The sequence below is a fragment of the Balaenoptera acutorostrata genome, chromosome 6 (genome assembly GCF_949987535.1).
Source record: "Balaenoptera acutorostrata chromosome 6, mBalAcu1.1, whole genome shotgun sequence".
NCBI classification, from domain to species: Eukaryota; Metazoa; Chordata; class Mammalia; order Artiodactyla; family Balaenopteridae; genus Balaenoptera; species Balaenoptera acutorostrata.
The window spans coordinates 74642455-74654676 of record NC_080069.1 but is presented as its reverse complement, the minus strand read 5'-3'; the positions used below and the strand labels follow the sequence as shown (position 1 = coordinate 74654676).

Sequence of the window (12222 nt, the reverse complement as noted above, 5' to 3'; positions counted from 1 at the left end):
ACAATAGCCAGGACATGGAAGCAACCTAAATGTCCATCAACAGAGGAATGGATAAAGAATATGTGGTACATATATACAATGGAATATTAGCCATAAAAAAGAACAAAATAATGCCATTTGCAGCAACAAGGATGGATTGTCATACTGAGTGAGGTAAGGCAAACAGAGAAAGACAAATGTCACATGATATCACTTATATGTGGAATCTAAAAAAAAAAAAAAAAAGGTACAAATAAACTTATTTACAAAACAGAAGTAGAGTCTTGGATGTAGAAAACAAACTTACGGTTACCAGGGGGATAAGGTTGGGGTAGGGATACATTGGGAGACTGGGATTGACATATACACAGTACTATATATAAAATAGATAACTAATAAGAACCTACTGTACAGCACAGGGAACTCTACTCAGTACTCTGTAATGGTCTATATGGGAAAAGAATCTAAAAAAAAAAAAGAGTGGCTATATGTGTATGTATAACTGATTCACTTTGCTGTACACCTGAAACTAACACGACACTATAAATCAACTATACTCCAATAAAAATTAAAAAAAAAAAGATCGCCCTGTTAGGTAGGGTCTCTTCCTATTTATTTTGTACATGTGAGTTTTAAGGCTAATGTGTCTAACCACAGTTAATAAATGGTGGCACTGGATTTGAACCCAGGCCTGACTCTGGAGCAATGCCACACATATTCCCTCAAGTGTCCAACCACTGCAAAAAATTCACCCTTTGCTGTGTTCCTAAGATATCCCCAGCAACAATGGTTCAATTATATAAAAGAAAAAAGGACATATATAAATCTGTTTCCAAATGACAAATCTATTACTATAAATAAGTCTTGATTATCTGACTTAAGACAGGCAGGAATAGATATTAAAGAACAGCAAGAGGAACTTTGATACCCCTATACACAAAAATTAATTTGAGATGGATCATAGACAAAATGTGAAAGCTAAAACTATTAAGCTTCCAGAAGAAAACAAAGGGGGATGTCTCCTTGACCTTGGGGGGTCATGACTAGGAAGGGACAGAAGGGAACTTCTGGTATGATGGGAATATTCTTTATCTTGATCTGGGTGATAGTTACTGGAGTGTACACATTTTTGTCAAAATTTACGAAACTATACACTTAAAATTTGTGCATTTTACTATACACAAATTATATTTCAACAGTGAACTGTCTGCATCAAAAAACAGTATTTGCTTTTCTACTCACAAAACTATGTCATCCATTCAAATGTATACTGAGTGCCTACTTCATCCAGGTACTGTGCTAAAAGTGAAAAATAAGTTGGTAAACAGTTCTCACATGGCTGAGTCACTGGCTTAAGGAGCTTTCAAAAAAGTTGGTGAGATGATAAATGTTAAAAAGAGGAAAATGACTATATATATATCATTATTATCAAATATAAAAATGCAAACACCCTCAGATAAGTGGCATGCACTGAAAACAGTACTCTAGCTAGAGAAAAGCACCACAAAGGCAACAGGAATTGGGACCTTTTAAATCACAGGGGACCCATGGCCTCCACGGTATGTGGAAGAATAAGCTAGAACAAGAGGCAGGGTAGCTGACTTCTGGTACTAACTTGGCAATAAGTGTGGTGTGTGCTGTATTTGGGTAAGCCATTTAACTGCCCTGAGCCCCGGTTTCCTCCTTTGTAAAAATCAGGGCTTTGAACTTGGAGAGGTCCTTCCAGCTTTCAAAAGCTTTGATCCTTAGCCTAGTTGGCCCTCTTTCAACTTCCCCAGAAAACCAAGTCTGAGGTCAGAGCAGCCTATCAGGAATACAGTATGCTGAAATGGAAATGCCCGTGCTGTGTAAGCCAATGGAACCAATAAGGGTTTAAGATAAACTGAACAAATAATTCTGAACCACAGCACCCTTACCCCCTACACTGTACCTCAATGACATGACTCCCACGGATGGTGGTTTGTAGTCAGATACTCTGCAATCTCTTTACACTTGCTTCCTAGAAGGATTGGGGAAAAACATTCCAGAAAAAAGAAATCCTTATTCAGAGAGACAGTGCTATAGGTTAAACTGTATCCCCCTAAAAGTTGTATGTTGACAACTTAGCCCTCAGTACCTCAGAATGTGACCTTATTTGGGAATAGGGTCATTGCAGATGTAATTAGTTAAGATGAGGTCATACTGGAGTAGGGTGGGCCCTACTGCAGTATGACTGGTGTTATGAAAAGGGGACATGTGAACACAGACATGCACACAGGGAGAATGCCATGTAACGATAAAGGCAGAGACCAGGTGATGCCTCTGTAAGCCAAGGAATGCCAAAGATTGCCAGGAAATCACCAGAAGCCAGGTGACAAGCATGAAGCAGATTCATCCCCACCGTCCTCAGAAGGAAGCAGTACTGTCAACGTCTCGGACTCCCGGCCTCCTGAACGGCGAGACAAGCCACCCGGTGTGTGGTACTTTGTTATGGCCACCCTAGCAAACTAGTACAGGTGGTATAAATGCTTAAAGGAAAACCCTGCCTTGGCCAGCAGGCTGGCTCACTAACTTTCCCTTCCTTTCCTTAGCCCATAACACCAGTAAACTAACCTTCAGGAAATTTATAATCTGGGTACCTGAAAAAAGTACTATTCCTTTTCTTTGCTAAACACTACATTTCCTGTTTTTAAAAAGTAAGGCACTCCAGTAAAATCTCCCAGACATTTGTTTAGATAGTGTTTGTGCCTTAGCTTTCGGACTCCACTCAGGTCCTCCTCATGTCAACATGCTAAACATGCTCAGGGTGGAAATGACCACCTCAGCACGTAAGTGGCATCATTTACTCAAAATCCAAATTACTATCAAGTCTGCAGAAGCTGCTGGAAAAAAATAATACGAGAACAGATTACAAGGCAGCTTTGCTCTCACAGATGTACACTGCAATTATCACTGTTCAGGGCTATCAGAAAACCATTAGCAGAATTGATTTTTAGTGGGCCTGCTAGCTTCAAAGAGGTGCATAATGACATGAAGGTTTCTCACATGTGGCCGGGCCAATGCCAAACTAATTATAAGCTCTGACTTGAATAATCGGAAAATGTCACAGAAACTACCGGTCTCTGCTGGACAGGTCAACACCCTGTCTGGAGTCATTAGGAACATAAGCAGTTTAAGGAGAGAGAAATCGAACAGAGCCCTAGTTTGCAAAGGATGGGAGGTGGCTGGCTGAGATGGGTGGGGAGGTATAGAGTATTGGCATCTCTGAGAAGAACTGGGACTTGTTCTGGCTTCCAAATCATGGCTCAGCTTTAATTATCTCTCGCAGTGGTCCTTTTATACACCAAAACCCTTCTTTTAAGGAATAAAACTAGGTGCTTTAGAATCAAAAGTCAGGACACCCCATTAGCTTCAGTAGTGGTTCTCATACAACCATGCACTAGAATTCACAGGCTCAGGAAGCTGAATTTTTACCAACTTGCTGTTTCTGAAGCAGGTGGTTCTAGAATCTGTAGTTTAAGAAATACTGCCTTATAGACACAGGAAGAAAAATACTGCATGATCTCATTTACATGAGGAGATTTCAGGTGCTCTCACCACACACCACACACACACACACACACACAAACTTCCAGTTATAAGATAAAATAAGTCCTGGGGATGGAATGGACAGCACGGTGACTGTAGTAAACAATACTGTATTGTATGTCTGAAAGTTGCAGAGAGAGTAGATCTTAAAAACAAACAAAATCAAACCAAACCAATTAAAACAGACACAAAACAGTCTCTACCTTTAAGAGTCCATAATCTAGTGAAGAAACAAGCTAACTTCGAGTAAATAAAACCAATTCCTAGTCTCAAAAAAAAAAAAAAAAAGTAACTATGTGAGGAGATGGATATATTAATCAGCTTGACTACAGTAACCATTTCACTATGCATAGCAACTCATCATGTTGTACACCTTAAACATATGCCATTTTTATTAAAAATATATACTGTAAAAATAAGAGTTCTGGGGGAGAACAGTTTGTAATAACCTATGCAAAATAAGAACAGGAAATATAATAAGTTCCAAATATATTCAGCATGATAAAACTTTGATGAATTGCATATGTATTATTTCCTATGTAATTTTTGGGAAACTAGTATTTTAGAGAAATGGTCATAGGCATGCAAATGAATGTATCAGGTTGTCATAAATAAACACTAAAATCTAAAAAAAGAAAAAGAAAAAAGAAATACTGGCTTAACAGAACGGTAAGGCAGTGGGACACGCAGTCCAGACGTGGTGTGGTATGCGTCTACGAATGACTAAGGACCAGAATGGCCCATCCTGGGGAGCCTGGCAAAGCATGAGGAAGATGTTGGTCACTGCTGACAGGCCTCGCCCATGCCTTCGAGGTTCAGCGCTGGCTCTGCTCTGCAGCTGGTGTTGAGAGAGCCTGGAAGGGTTGGCGTCCAGCTCTGTAGGCTGGACCTGGCTGGTGCTCAGGAGCTCTGAATACCATGGACTTTACTGGGGTCAGATATGTAGCCATTTACCAGGTGTCACACTCAAGAAATCCTACCTTCCAGAAAAAACACGTAAGTCATCTAATAAATGATTAGGCACTTTGTAAAACACCATATAAAAGGCTACCCATTATTTTACACTGTTCACATACCTGACTCTTTGATATGTGTAAATGTGCTTAGCAATCTGTAAATACAAATATTAATGTTTAAAAGTTGTCACTGAAATTATACCCTTTCCCATGTATTCTACCTACTCTGGAGAAGTCTAAATTATCCATTTTGGGAGTTTGATTTAAGCTATTAATTTTGGATAATGCCTGTCTTTCATATGCATGTCTACATCCTATTAATGTGAAATTTCTCAATGGCTATTAATAAAAATGTTCTCAAAGTATTTACCATTTAGAGGCCTCCACAGCATTTCCTTAGATGACGTAGTTATATGACATGTGAGTTGATTTAGGAAGAGGCCCCTGAAAGCTTTGCTTCTCCCCTCGTGGTTTCCCCTTCTAACCAGTGTTACTTAGCTGCCACTTAGGCAGTTACTCCATCTCTCTGAGATTGTTCTTTATCCATATGATAACTTTCCTTGTTTATCACAAGGCTGACGTGAGTAATTTATATGCAAGTGTCTCCCATGCATCTTGCCCTTGGAATGTCCTGTTCTCCAATAAAGCTGGAGGTGCCTGAAATTACCTCCTCATTGTCCCTTTGTCTCTAGCAATATAACAGCATTTGTGAGGATTCAGTGAGGTAACTCTTATAAAGTCTGGCGCTTGTGTTGAATACATTCTAGCTGTTATTAATATTATCACTGAAGATAATTATAATAGACATTTTATGGACTTCAGTGGCATATAAGGAGTGGTGTACTGGGAAGTGTTTAACAACTAGAATTTTGGGAAAAAATGTCTGTGTGTATATATGTTTATTATAAATTTTACTGGCAAAGAATGTGTAGCACACAATATACAAAAAATAATAACACATGCAATAGTCTTTACTGTCAATTCCATATAACCAATTGATTGTCATAGAATGCTTTTGTTGATTTTGGTAGAACTGCTGCATCCACAGCCAACTTATGATTGCAATAGATGACTGTGTAGTTCTAACATGATGTTGGTTGGTATTTTCCTTTACATTAATAAGACAAAAATAAAATAAAGACACGTGTCAGAACTTCACTCATTTGTCAATGGTATAAGCTACTTTTCTGATGAGTGGAAAAATAGTTTTCAAATAATGGAAAATTACTTCCTCAATTTTTTATGCTATTGACAATGCAATGGCTATAGATATGACACTCTTTGAAGGTTTAAAAAGAGATGATTAACAAAACAATAAATCTAGCCCTGACTTAGAGTGCTTGACAATTGCTGTGGAATAAATACTTCTGCTTCAGTTTACCAATGTGATGTCGCTGAATGAGGAGCTGGAAAGGAAGGCACCATAGACGACTACCTAGCATTCCCATGATACAGATCCAGTGTACATAAACAACCTCAAGGGCAAAAAACAGTAGGTATATAGTGAAGTAATCAGGAAGGGATGACTTTTGAGTATTACCTTTTGAAAAATATAACTCATTTAGTTGTTAGTTTATGTAATTTAATTTCTAATAATGGCTGTGCTTAACAACTGGCTTGCAAAATTTCACAGTTGACTCTCAAGAGCCAGAAGGAGCGGACTCCAGCACACTGCTGGACAAACGCTAACGGAAAACCTTAGGAGACATTTTGGACACAATCTAGTGGAGCTGCTGCTTCCATCGGAATCACTATGGCTGCTGGCAAAATGTTACCAGTCAAGCTTTGTGACCACCTAGAGGGGTGGGATAGGGAGGGTGGGAGGAAGACGCAAGAGGGTGGAGATACGGGGATATATGTATACGTATAGCTGATTCACTTTGTTATACAGCAGAAACTAACACACCATTGTAAAGCAATTATATTCCAATAAAGATGTTAAAAAAAATTATACCAGTCAGTGAACAATAGAGCCTGGTGGGAGTCCAGAATAATCAAATCTATACATCCATATGTAATTTCTTAATCAACAGACATTAAAAATACAATTGCATGAACATTTCAACTTTGAAGAGTGAGAGCCTACTTCTTTTAGTTCTACAAACTGAGAGCTAGAAAAGAGTGTATACCTTCTTGTAGGGAAGATAATATATATTCAGGGAATAAAATCTACAACATTTGGATGAACGAAAGTTCATCTATCTTGGTATTAATGACCTACTTTGTTTAACCAACACTTTTCTTCACATTGCAGGAAAGATGATCTCAGATGGTCCCCTTGATGCAATATTGCCTGTGTAGGACAATTTCCTACTGATTGCCAGGAACAACCAAACACCAGCGGTAATCGTCAAAGCGTAGGCCAGTCCTGTTCCAAGTACATAATGAATAAGCATCTAAAAGACTTGACATACTATCTGGTCTTGACAACCTATAATTAACCCCGGCTATAATTCTAGATGGTACAGAGTTTCAGTGAAAAACAATTTCAGGGAAAACAAATGCTCCTTTAAATAAATTTAGATTTCACCAAGCAATGATTTTAGAAAGTCAGCCTCATCCCTCATAATATTTAAGAAAGGATCAATGGAAAGGTCACTGGATTCAGAGTTGAAGGACCTAGATTCTGCTCTTGATTCTGCTACTACCTATCCTGTGCGCTGAGTGATGCTGAATAAGTAATGTCACCTCCATTTACCTTAGTTGCCTAATTTTTATTTTTATTTTTTTAAAAATTTATTTATTTATTTTTGGCTGCATTGGGTCTTCGTTGCTGTGCACGGGCTTTCTCTAGTTGCAGCGAGCGGGGGCTATTCTTCTCTGTGGTGCGTGGGCTTCTCATTGCGGTGGCTTCTCTTGTTGCGGAGCACGGGCTCTAGGTGCATGGGCTTCAGTAGTTGTGGCTCATGGGCTCTAGAGTGCAGGCTCAGTAGTTGTGGCGCACGGGCTTAGTTGGTCCGTGGCATGTGGGATCTTCCTGCACCAGGGCTCGAACCCGTGTCCCCTGCATTGGCAGGCGGATTCTCAACCACTGCGCCACCAGGGAAGTCCCTAGTTTCCTAATTTTTAAAGTAAAAGTGTTGGGCTAAATAATGGCCAGTTTTTTAAAATGAGGAAATCAACCTCCATAATCAAAAGCATTTCATGTCCCATGATAGAATTAAAAATTAAAACGCAACAGGGCTTCCCTGGTGGCACAGTGGTTGAGAGTCTGCCTGCCAATGCAGGGGACACGGGTTCGAGGCCTGGTCTGGGAAGATCCCACATGCCGCAGAGCAACTAGGCCCGTGAGCCACAACTACTGAGCCTGCGCATCTGGAGCCTGTGCCCCGCAACAAGAGAGGCCGCGATAGTGAGAGGCCCGTGCACCGCGATGAAAAGTGGCCCCCACTTGCCGCAACTAGAGAAAGCCCTTACACAGAAACGAAGACCCAACACAGCCATAAATAAATAAATAAATAATAATAATAATAAAAAAACAAATTAATATATCCTCCATGTAACTCCCATGAACCGTTAAGACCCTCTTACAGATTTTCAATGTCACACTTCTCTTTGTTCTTGTGAACACACACTGTGATTCCTCTAGTTTCCAAATGTACACTTGACCTTCTTCCAAATGTGTATTCTCAGTTTTCCCTATTGAAGCTTGTTTACTTGTGAGAACAAGGCTCTCTTTTCTAGTAGATCATAAAGCAATTCCCGGAAGGGGCTGGTGTGGGAGGTGTAGGATATGCCCAGGTACAAAAGATATCTTATAATGTTGATATGTTAGGAAGACAGGGTGTGGTGGTCCCAGTCCCTTGGCTGGTGAGTATTCTTCTTCTACCTCTGGCAGTGTAGTTCTTCAAATGGCTAAGTCTTACTTTAAAATTCTGAGTCTGTGGTCTTTTTCAACACTGTCCAATTAAAAAATTCTGCAGTTTTAAGCATATTGTGCCTGAGATTAAACAACAACAAAAACCACCACCCCTAAGAATAGTAATAGTTGCCCCTTATTGAGGCACTGAACCTGGCACTTTACATATATTATCTCATTTACAATGTTACCAACCTATCAAAGTGGGTATTATCAACACAGTTTCATACCTGAAGCAAATGAGGTCCTGAGAAGCTAGGTACTGTGCCCGAAGACCCAGGTTTGGCAGGCTAGTATGTGTATGATCTCCCTCACCCTACCTGCCACTGCAAATTAAAACCCCAGCACGACCCAGGCAAGACCGATGCCTGTCTTGGTTTTGAATGGGGAAGAGAGCAGTAGAACAGCTTAGAGAGATTCAGTGCTTGGCAGTTTCACCATTAACATCGTTCATGAGACGCAGTTGGGAGCTGGGATAGAATACCCCTTTTGAAGTGAATGTGACACTTTACCAAGCAAAGCTTTACCATCAACACATGCAAAAAAGGGTCCAACCCAGTAAGGACTGTCCAACACATTATCCAACCCAGTAAGGACTTCCATGCTAAGATGAAAACCATACCTGCAGAATGTACTGAAATATTATTTGTTAGAAAAGCATGGAAAATATCTATAGGCGCTATGTATATTTCACAACTGCGTGAAAATACAACTTTATCAAGCAACTATCACAACAAGCTCTCAACTGGCTATTAAATGTGATCCAGATTTAAACATCAAAATGATTCTATGATAATGCCAAGCACTGGCAAGGTTGTGATGCAACTAAAACTGCTATACATTGCTGGGGGCAGTGTACGGTGAAAACTATTTGAAGAAAAGCATACTTATCGACCCAGCAATTCCAATCCTAGGTATACACCCCCTAAAAATGCATGCATATGATACCAAAAGTCATGTATGAGAATATCCTTAGTAGCTTTATATAGTAGCCCTAAACCAGAATCAACACAAATGTCCATTATCAATAGAATAAACAAATACTGGTATACAATGGATACTATACAGCGATGAAAATTAATAAATATAGCCACACCAAACAACATGGGTGAAACCCACAAACATAATATGGAGCAAAGAAGCTGGATACAAAAGAGTACATGGTATGATTCTATTTATATAATGTCCAAAATCAGGCAAAACTAACAGACAGTATTAGAAGTCAGGAGGGTGGTGAGGTTTGGGAAGGAGGAAGTGGGTAGTGATTGCAAAGGGCCTTGAGAGGGCATCCGAGAAAAATAGCAACAACAAACACAATTCTATGAGGTAGGGATTATTTTTATACAGATAAAAAAAAGGGACCTTTAGAGAGGTTATGAAAACATACACAAGGTTATACTTATTTAGTTCTAAGTGGCCTTAGCCAGAATTCTAAGCCCCATCTGAGCCTTCTCATTCCTCTCTTCACAGTAGGAGTATTAAATTATAGTGGATTTCTCTTTTTGCCCACCCAGCACTCCTTTCCTCTGCTGGTAAGGGCAGCCCACTCAGCCTTTGGAGAACTAGCCTTCCCTCATTCCATGTGGTCCTGTGGGGAATGTACATGACAGCACCTCACCCCGTGAGGGTGAGTCTTTGACTAACCTACGCTCATTGGACACTCTAAGGGATCTGAATCTTGGATGAATGATGGATGAAAACTATAGGAGCTCAGTAATAACACCAGCAGCAGGCAAATGTGAAGCTGTCTGTGGGTTTGACGTCCTCAGAAAGCAAGCTCAGTGGAGGCAAGAGCATGACAGATTCCCTGCTATATCCTCACCGTGGACACAGTTCCTGGGACATTGTAGACGCTCAGTAAATATTGCTCAATGAATGAATGAATGCCCTGAGCTGTTGCACTTCATATTCTTCCCTTGACTTGACAGTTTAGCCTTTTCTTTTTTTTTTTTTTTTAGAACTAGGTGAATAATTCTTTTTTTTTTTTAACTTTGGGTTTGTATTTATTTATTTATTTATTTATTTATTTATTTATTTATGGCTGTGTTGGGTCTTCGTTTCTGTGCGAGGGCTTTCTCTAGTTGCGGCAAGTGGGGGCCACTCCTCATCGCGGTGCGCGGGCCTCTCACCATCGCGGCCTCTCTTGTTGCGGAGCACAGGCTCCAGACACGCAGGCTCAGTAGTTGTGGCTCGCGGGCCTAGTTGCTCCACGACATGTGGGATCTTCCCAGACCAGGGCTCGAACCCGTGTCCCCTGCACTGGCAGGCAGACTCTCAACCACTCCGCCACCAGGGAAGCCCCGCCTTTTCTTTACATTATGTGAACTAACTGCTATTTTCCCAGTGTAATGCCAGCTTTTATTCCTTTTGCAATGCCAGCTTCTCTTGCTTGCAAGCAAAGAACCCTATCTGTTTATTATTTCCGGAATTGTTACATGTGCCATAATATTTGAGAACACAGCCCTGTGGCGTTCTATTCTCCTACAGCAATGTATTTTACCCACTATTGTCACCCTAAATAAGGATGCTGACAGAGAATTCTTCAATTGGGGCATCAAGGAACTATATAATCTCATAGGAGAGAGGTAATTTATTAAGTGGCATACAGGTCCCTGTGAAAAAGACCAGCTACAATATGTGAGGAAGTAGTTTATTTCTACACTGCATTTGATTCATCCTAAACTTGGACCAACTTCCACACGTTTATCCAGGGACAGTCATGAAAACAAAATCAATGCAAACAGCATATGAGTTCACAGGAAATATTAACATTTTCTCAGGAAGAGATGGGCTGATTGTTTTTGAGGAACGGCGTCAAGATATAAAAACCAATAGTACGCACAGAACCAGTATCAAAGAAATCATATGGCTTTCTTGCTTTGATTTTCATCTCCTTGACAGTGGAAAAGGCTGGAGTTCATGTAAAAAGAGTGCCTTAGAGTGATGACGATGACACGAGTTGCCAAGGCAACAATCTCTGAGTAAAGTTTCCTAAGCCTGCAGTGAATGGAACTTGGTCTGACTACATGTACCTTTCCCTCAGGAGAGACACAGCCTGGTTTCCCATATTGGGGACATAAAGAAATTACGGCTGTCTGTATGTCAACTATGGGCAGTTAAATATAAGCAAGAAACTTTTCCTTACCCTGGACACATACACATGGAAAATTTCTTTGACCCAACCCCAAATTCTGGAAACTGGGAAATTTGAGCTATAAAAGCCAAAGGTATCCATACCAGCCTTATATGGGTCGAGGTTCCAAGGCAGGTTAAATTAGAATCTGCATAATACGTTAATCACAGTTAAGTGTGGTTGCAAAAAGACCTATACCATTCAACAGATTACCTGTGTCCTTGTGTGTACAACACATATACCGAGTACACCGCATTTCAAGTAAAGCCTCACAGGTAGTTTTAAAACATGATCCCCAACACTCACATTATAAGAAATGCTATTATAAGGCATGATTGTTGTGTAGGTTTTGGTGATGTCACTTTGAGGGAAGAAACACCAACCACTTAAAAAAACAAAACACAAAAAACTAAAGTCCATAATATATTTAGATTTTGTAAGTTTTCCTTAATGCTCTTTTTCTGTTCCAGGACCCCATCAGGATATCACATTACATTTAGTCATCATATCTCCTTGGGCTATAATCTTATAGACTGTGACGGTTTCTTAAACTTTCCCTGTTTTTGAAGACCTTGACAGTTTTGAGGAGTACTTATTAGGTATTTTGTAGAATGTCCCACGATTTGGGTTTGGCTGATGTCTTTCTCATGCTTAGACAGTAATGATAGGTTTTTGGGAGGAAGATCACAGAGGTAAAGTACCATTCTCATCACATCATATCAAGGGTA

At 40.1% G+C, this 12222-nt stretch overlaps 1 protein-coding gene across 5 annotated transcripts in view; it reads right to left on the bottom strand.

The window, feature by feature from the left end:
• The window catches only part of PIP5K1B (phosphatidylinositol-4-phosphate 5-kinase type 1 beta), a 349897-nt gene that overhangs the window by 33985 nt on the left and 303690 nt on the right, over positions 1-12222 (bottom strand). The window lies entirely within an intron of this gene.